Source organism: Taudactylus pleione, unplaced genomic scaffold, assembly GCF_031769625.1.
Source record: "Taudactylus pleione unplaced genomic scaffold, aTauple2 ptg001181l, whole genome shotgun sequence".
Lineage (NCBI taxonomy): Eukaryota > Metazoa > Chordata > Amphibia > Anura > Myobatrachidae > Taudactylus > Taudactylus pleione.
In genome coordinates this window covers 822,376-829,992 of record NW_028285582.1, presented here as the reverse complement: position 1 = coordinate 829,992, position 7,617 = coordinate 822,376, and the positions used below count along the sequence as shown (strand labels likewise).

Sequence of the window (7,617 nt, the reverse complement as noted above, 5' to 3'; positions counted from 1 at the left end):
GCGGGTCCTCCTCCCTGCGGCTCTCCCTCTCTCCCTGCGGGTCCTCCTCCCTCTGGCTTCTCTTCCTCTCTCTCCCTGCGGGTCCTCCTCCCTGCGGCTCTCCCTGCGGGTCCTCCTCCCTCTGGCTTCTCTTCCTCGCTCTCCCTGCGGGTCCTCCTCTCTGCGGCTCTCCCTCTCTCCCTGCGGGTCCTTCTCCCTGCGGCTCTCCCTCTCTCCCTGTGGGTCCTCCTCCCTGCGGCTCTCCCTCTCTCTCTGCGTGTCCTCCTCCCTCCGGTTCTTCTCCCTCTCTCCCTGCGGGTCCTCCTCCCTCCGGTTCTTCTCCCTCTCTCCCTGCGGGTCCTCCTCCCTGCGGCTCTCCCTCTCTCCCTGCGGGTCCTCCTCCCTGCGGGTCCTACTCCCTGCGGCTCTCCCTCTCTCCCTGCGGGTCCTCCTCCCTCTGGCTTCTCTTCCTCTCTCTCCCTGTGGGTCCTCCTCCCTGCGGCTCTCCCTCTCTCCCTGCGGGTCCTCCTCCATGCGGCTCTCCCTCTCTCCCTGCGGGTCCTCCTCCCTGCGGCTCTCCCTCTCTCCCCTGCGGGTCCTCCTCCCTGCGGCTCTCCCTCTCTCCCTGCGGGTCCTCCTCCCTGCGGGTCCTCCTCCCTGCGGCTCTCCCTGCGGGTCCTCCTCCCTGCGGCTCTCCCTGTGGGTCCTCCTCCCTGCGGCTCTCCCTCTCTCCCTGCGGGTCCTCCTCCCTGCGGCTCTCCCTCTCTCCCTGCGGGTCCTCCTCCCTGCGGCTCTCCCTCTCTCCCTGCGGGTCCTCCTCCCCTGCGGCTCTCCCTCTCTCCCTGCGGGTCCTCCTCCCTGCGGCTCTCCCTCTCTCCCTGCGGGTCCTCCTCCCTCTGGCTTCTCTTCCTCTCTCTCCCTGCGGGTCCTCCTCCCTGCGGCTCTCCCTCTCTCCCTGCGTGTCCTCCTCCCTCTGGCTTCTCTTCCCCTCTCTCCCTGCGGGTCCTCCTCCCTGCGGCTCTCCCTGCAGGTCCTCCTCCCTGCGGCTCTCCCTCTCTCCCTGCAGGTCCTCCTCCCTGCGGCTCTCCCTCTCTCCCCTGCGGGGTCCTCCTCCCTGCGGCTCTCCCTGCAGGTCCTCCTCCCTGCGGCTCTCCCTCTCTCCCTGCGGGTCCTCCTCCCTGCGGCTCTCCCTGCAGGTCCTCCTCCCTGCGGCTCTCCCTCTCTCCCTGCGGCTCTCCCTCTCTCCCTGCGGGTCCTCCTCCCTGCGGGTCCTCCTCCCTGCGGCTCTCCCTCTCTCCCTGCGGGTCCTCCTCCCTCTGGCTTCTCTTCCTCTCTCTCCCTGCGGGTCCTCCTCCCTGCGGCTCTCCCTGCGGGTCCTCCTCCCTCTGGCTTCTCTTCCTCGCTCTCCCTGCGGGTCCTCCTCTCTGCGGCTCTCCCTCTCTCCCTGCGGGTCCTTCTCCCTGCGGCTCTCCCTCTCTCCCTGTGGGTCCTCCTCCCTGCGGCTCTCCCTCTCTCTCTGCGTGTCCTCCTCCCTCCGGTTCTTCTCCCTCTCTCCCTGCGGGTCCTCCTCCCTCCGGTTCTTCTCCCTCTCTCCCTGCGGGTCCTCCTCCCTGCGGCTCTCCCTCTCTCCCTGCGGGTCCTCCTCCCTGCGGGTCCTACTCCCTGCGGCTCTCCCTCTCTCCCTGCGGGTCCTCCTCCCTCTGGCTTCTCTTCCTCTCTCTCCCTGTGGGTCCTCCTCCCTGCGGCTCTCCCTCTCTCCCTGCGGGTCCTCCTCCATGCGGCTCTCCCTCTCTCCCTGCGGGTCCTCCTCCCTGCGGCTCTCCCTCTCTCCCTGCGGGTCCTCCTCCCTGCGGCTCTCCCTCTCTCCCTGCGGGTCCTCCTCCCTGCGGGTCCTCCTCCCTGCGGCTCTCCCTGCGGGTCCTCCTCCCTGCGGCTCTCCCTGTGGGTCCTCCTCCCTGCGGCTCTCCCTCTCTCCCTGCGGGTCCTCCTCCCTGCGGCTCTCCCTCTCTCCCTGTGGTTCCTCCTCCCTGCGGCTCTCCCTCTCTCCCTGCGGGTCCTCCTCCCTGCGGCTCTCCCTCTCTCCCTGCGGGTCCTCCTCCCTGCGGCTCTCCCTCTCTCACTGCGGGTCCTCCTCCCTGCGGGTCCTCCTCCCTGCGGCTCTCCCTCTCTCCCTGCGGGTCCTCCTCCCTGCGGCTCTCCCTCTCTCCCTGTGGTTCCTCCTCCCTGCGGCTCTCCCTCTCTCCCTGCGGGTCCTCCTCCCTGCGGCTCTCCCTCTCTCCCTGCGGGTCCTCCTCCCTGCGGCTCTCCCTCTCTCACTGCGGGTCCTCCTCCCTGCGGGTCCTCCTCCCTGCGGCTCTCCCTCTCTCCCTGCGGGTCCTCCTCCCTGCGGCTCTCCCTCTCTCCCTGCGCGTCCTCCTCCCTCTGGCTTCTCTTCCTCTCTCCCTGCGGGTCCTCCTCCCTCTGGCTTCTCTTCCTCTCTCTCCCTGCAGGTCCTCCTCCCTGCGGCTCTCCCTCTCTCCCTGTGGGTCCTCCTCCTTGTGTCTCTCCCTCTCTCCCTGCGGGTCCTCCTCCCTGCGGCTCTCCCTCTCTCCCTGCGGGTCCTCCCTGCGGCTCTCCCTCTCTCCCTGCGGGTCGTCCTCCCTGCGGCTCTCCCTGCGGGTCCTCCTCCCTCCGGTTCTTCTCCCTCTCTCCCTGCGTTTCCTCCTCCCTCCGGTTCTTCTCCCTCTCTCCCTGCGGGTCCTCCTCCCTCCCACCAGCTCCCTTCTCTTTTTGACCTTCCCCTCTACATGTCGTCGCCCTCCTGTCTTCGCCTTGCCTCCCTGCCTGCCAGCCCCCCCCCCCCCTCCATGCCTGAACCTCCTGCTCCCCCTTTGACCTCCCCCTTTGCCTGTTGTTCCCACTCCCGCATGGGCTTCGCCTTCCCTACCTGCACCCCCCTCTCCCTCCATCTCCCCCTCCCCTCCCTGTGACCTCCCATTCTCCCTGCACCTCCAGCTCCCCTCATGTGGCCAACCCTCTCTTTGACCTCGCCCTCTGCCACACCCCCACACACACTGACTGGGCTTCCCCTGCCCTCCATGTGCCCCCATCCTGCATGCTTCCAAAAACTAGCCCCCAAAAATTTAAATACATGGGTGACAATCTGTATACGTTTTTGTGCCTTTCCTGGCTCTTACCTAATCGTGGAGGCAAATTAGACCATACCCGTGTGTCCTAACAATCACACTGAGGAGTGATCGGTATACGGACAACTTCATAATTCCCATTACTGGTGTCGTTAGTGCAGCAGGAATCCGCCTGTTACTGCTGCTGTGACAGAGTATGTAGCTGGTGGGCACCTGCACTCCCTCCCCAGTCACATAGGGGGCGCTGTGTGCCAGTGTATCACTTAAGATTACATTCAGACCAATTGCAGTAATGCTCAGACAATATACAGGGCAATAAATCACTTATCTGGTGATTATTGTTGGGGGGGGGGGGGGGGTTGTTATTTGGCGGCTATGGCTGATTTTCATTCTCTCTTTTGACAGATACAAAAAGAACCTGAAGGCGCTTTATTTTGTTCATCCGACGTTTCGGTCTAAGGTGAGACCCCCCCTTTCCACAAGTAGTGATGAATAGTATTTAGTAGTTTAGTTTTTATTTTGGTTGAAAATAACTAATCCCAGCAAATTTGTGGTACCTGAAAATGGGTGCAAGCATGAATGATATAGTCAGGATGTGCAGGTTGGGGGATGAGGGAGGAGCCGGCACTGAATGATACAGTCAGGATGTGCGGGTTGGGGGATGAGGGAGGAGCCGGCACTGAATGATACAGTCAGGATGTGCGGGTTGGGGGATGAGGGAGTGAGCCGGCACTGAATGATACAGTCAGGATGTGCGGGTTGGGGGATGAGGGAGGAGCCGGCACTGAATGATATAGTCAGGATGTGCAGGTTGGGGGATGAGGGAGGAGCCGGCACTGAATGATACAGTCAGGATGTGCAGGTTGGGGGGATGAGGGAGGAGCCGGCACTGAATGATATAGTCAGGATGTGCAGGTTGGGGGATGAGGGAGGAGCCGGCACTGAATGATATAGTCAGGATGTGCAGGTTGGGGGATGAGGGAGGAGCTGGCACTGAATAATATAGTCAGGATGTGCAGGTTGGGGGATGAGGGAGGAGATGGCACTGAATGATATAGTCAGGATGTGCAGGTTGGGGGATGAGGGAGGAGATGGCACTGAATGATATAGTCAGGATGTGCAGGTTGGGGGATGAGGGAGGAGCCGGCACTGAATGATATAGTCAGGATGTGCAGGTTGGGGGATGAGGGAGGAGCCGGCACTGAATGATATAGTCAGGATGTGCAGGATGGGGGACGAGGGAGGAGCCGGCACTGAATGATACAGTCAGGATGTGCAGGTTGGGGGATGAGGGAGGTGCCGGCACTGTATGATACAGTCACGATGTGGAGGTTGGGGGATGAGGGAGGAGTCGGCACTGTATGATCTAGTCAGGATGTGCAGGTTGGGGGATGAGGGAGGAGCTGGCACTGGGGGATGAGGGTGGAGCTGGCACTGAATGATATAGTCAGGATGTGCAGGTTGGGGGATGAGGGAGGAGCCGGCACTGAATGATATAGTCAGGATGTGCAGGTTGGGGGATGAGGGAGAGAGCTGGCACTGAATGATATAGTCAGGATGTGCAGGTTGGGGGATGCGGGAGGAGCCGGCACTGAATGATATAGTCAGGATGTGCAGGTTGGGGGATGAGGGAGAGAGCTGGCACTGAATGATATAGTCAGGATGTGCAGGTTGGGGGATGAGGGAGGAGCCGGCACTGAATGATATAGTCAGGATGTGCGGGTTGGGGGATGAGGGAGGTGCCGGCACTGAATGATATAGTCAGGATGTGCAGGTTGGGGGATGAGGGAGGAGATTGCACTGAATGATATAGTCAGGATGTGCGGGTTGGGGGATGAGGGAGGTGCCGGCACTGAATGATATAGTCAGGAAGTGCAGGTTGGGGATGAGGGAGGAGCCGGCAGTGAATGATATAGTCAGGATGTGCAGGTTGGGGGATGAGGGAGGAGATGGCACTGAATGATATAGTCAGGATGTGCAGGTTGGGGGATGAGGGAGGAGATGGCACTGAATGATATAGTCAGGATGTGCAGGTTGGGGGATGAGGGAGGAGCCGGCACTGAATGATATAGTCAGGATGTGCAGGTTGGGGATGAGGGAGGAGCCGGCACTGAATGATATAGTCAGGATGTGCAGGTTGGGGGATGAGGGAGGAGCCGGCACTGAATGATATAGTCAGGATGTGCAGGTTGGGGGATGAGGAGCTGGCACTGAATGATATAGTCAGGATGTGCAGGTTGGGGGATGAGGAGCTGGCACTGAATGATACAGTCAGGATGTGCGGGTTGGGGGATGAGGGAGGAGCCGGCACTGAATGATATAGTCAGGATGTGCAGGTTGGGGGATGAGGGAGGAGCTGGCACTGAATGATATAGTCAGGATGTGCAGGTTGGGGGATGAGGGAGGAGCTGGTACTGAATGATGTAGTCAGGATGTGCAGGTTGGGGGATGAGGGAGGAGCTGGCACTGAATGATACAGTCAGGATGTGCAGGTTGGGGGATGAGGGAGGAGCCGGCACTGAATGATATAGTCAGGATGTGCGGGTTGGGGGATGAGGGAGGAGCCGGCACTGAATGATATAGTCAGGATGTGCGGGTTGGGGGATGAGGGAGGAGCCGGCACTGAATGATATAGTCAGGATGTGCAGGTTGGGGGATGAGGGAGGAGCCGGCACTGAATGATATAGTCAGGATGTGCGGGTTGGGGGATGAGGGAGGAGCCGGCACTGAATGATATAGTCAGGATGTGCAGGTTGGGGGATGAGGGAGGAGCTGGCACTGAATGATATAGTCAGGATGTGCAGGTTGGGGGATGAGGGTGGAGCTGGCACTGAATGATATAGTCTGGATGTGCAGGTTGGGGGATGAGGGAGGGAGCCGGCACTGAATCATATAGTCAGGATGTGCAGGTTGGGGGATGAGGGAGGGAGCCGGCACTGAATGATATAGTCAGGATGTGCAGGTTGGGGGATGAGGGAGGAGCCGGCAGTGAATGATATAGTCAGGATGTGCAGGTTGGGGGATGAGGGAGGAGCCGGCAGTGAATGATATAGTCAGGATGTGCAGGTTGGGGGATGAGGGTGGAGCTGGCACTGTATGATATAGTCAGGATGTGCAGGTTGGGGGATGAGGGAGGGAGCTGGCACTGTATAATATAGTCAGGATGTGCAGGTTGGGGGATGAGGGAGGGAGCTGGCACTGTATGATATAGTCAGGATGTGCAGGTTGGGGGATGAGGGAGGACCCGGCATTGAATGATATAGTTAGGATGTGCAGGTTGGGGGATGAGGGAGGAGCCGGCACTGAATGATATAGTCAGGATGTGCAGGTTGGGGGATGAGGGAGGAGCCGGCACTGAATGATGTAGTCAGGATGTGCAGGTTAGGGGATGAGGGAGGGAGCTGGCATGAATGGTTTAGTCAGGATGTGCAGGTTGGGGTATGAGGGAGATGGCACTGAATGATATAGTCAGGATGTGCAGGTTGGGGGATGAGGGAGGGAGCTGGCATGAATGACATAGTCAGGATGTGCAGGTTGGGGGATGAGGGTGGAGCTGGCACTGAATGATTTAGTCAGGATGTGCAGGTTGGGGGATGAGGGAGATGGCTCTGAATGATATAGTCAGGATGTGCAGGTTGGTGGATGAGGGAGGAGCTGGCACTGGGGGATGAGGGTGGAGCTGGCACTGAATGATATAGTCAGGATGTGCAGGTTGGGGGATGAGGGAGGAGCCGGCACTGAATGATATAGTCAGGATGTGCAGGTTGGGGGATGAGGGAGGAGCCGGCACTGAATGATATAGTCAGGATGTGTAGGTTGGGGGATGAGGGAGGGAGCTGGCACTGAATGATACAGTCAGGATGTGCAGGTTGGGGGATGAGGGAGGAGCCGGCACTGTATGATAGAGTCAGGATGTGCAGGTTGGGGGATGAGGGAGGAGCCGGCACTGAATGATACAGTCAGGATGTGAAGGATGGGGTATGAGGGAGGAGCCGGCACTGAATGATAGTCAGGATGTGCAGGTTGGGGGATGAGGGAGGAGCCGGCACTGAATGATAGTCAGGATGTGAAGGATGGGGTATGAGAGAGGAGCCGGCACTGAATGATATAGTCAGGATGTGCGGGTTGGGGGATGAGTGAGGAGCCGGCACTGAATGATATAGTCAGGATGTGCAGGTTGGGGGATGAGGGAGGAGCCGGCACTGAATGATATAGTCAGGGTGTGCGGGTTTTGGGATGAGGGAGGAGCCGGCACTGAATGATATAGTCAGGATGTGCGGGTTGGGGGATGAGGGAGGAGCCGGCACTGAATGATATAGTCAGAATGTGCGGGTTGGGCTATGAGGGAGGAGCCGGCACTGAATGATACAGTCAGGATGTGCGGGTTGGGGGATAAGGGAGGAGCCGGCACTGAATGATACAGTCAGGATGTGCGGGTTGGGGGATGAGGGAGGAGCCGGCACTGAATGATACAGTCAGGATGTGCAGGTTGGGGGATGAGGGAGGAGCCGGC

At 60.1% G+C, this 7,617-nt stretch overlaps 1 long non-coding RNA gene across 1 annotated transcript in view; it reads left to right on the top strand.

The window, feature by feature from the left end:
• Positions 1–3,503: 3,503 nt before the first annotated feature.
• The window catches only part of LOC148453330 (uncharacterized), a 35,424-nt gene continuing 31,310 nt past the window's right edge, over positions 3,504–7,617 (top strand). Inside the window, exon 1 of the long non-coding RNA XR_015874944.1 lies at positions 3,504–3,564. This is a non-coding gene — a long non-coding RNA (uncharacterized LOC148453330). The remainder of the gene's footprint in view (positions 3,565–7,617) is intronic.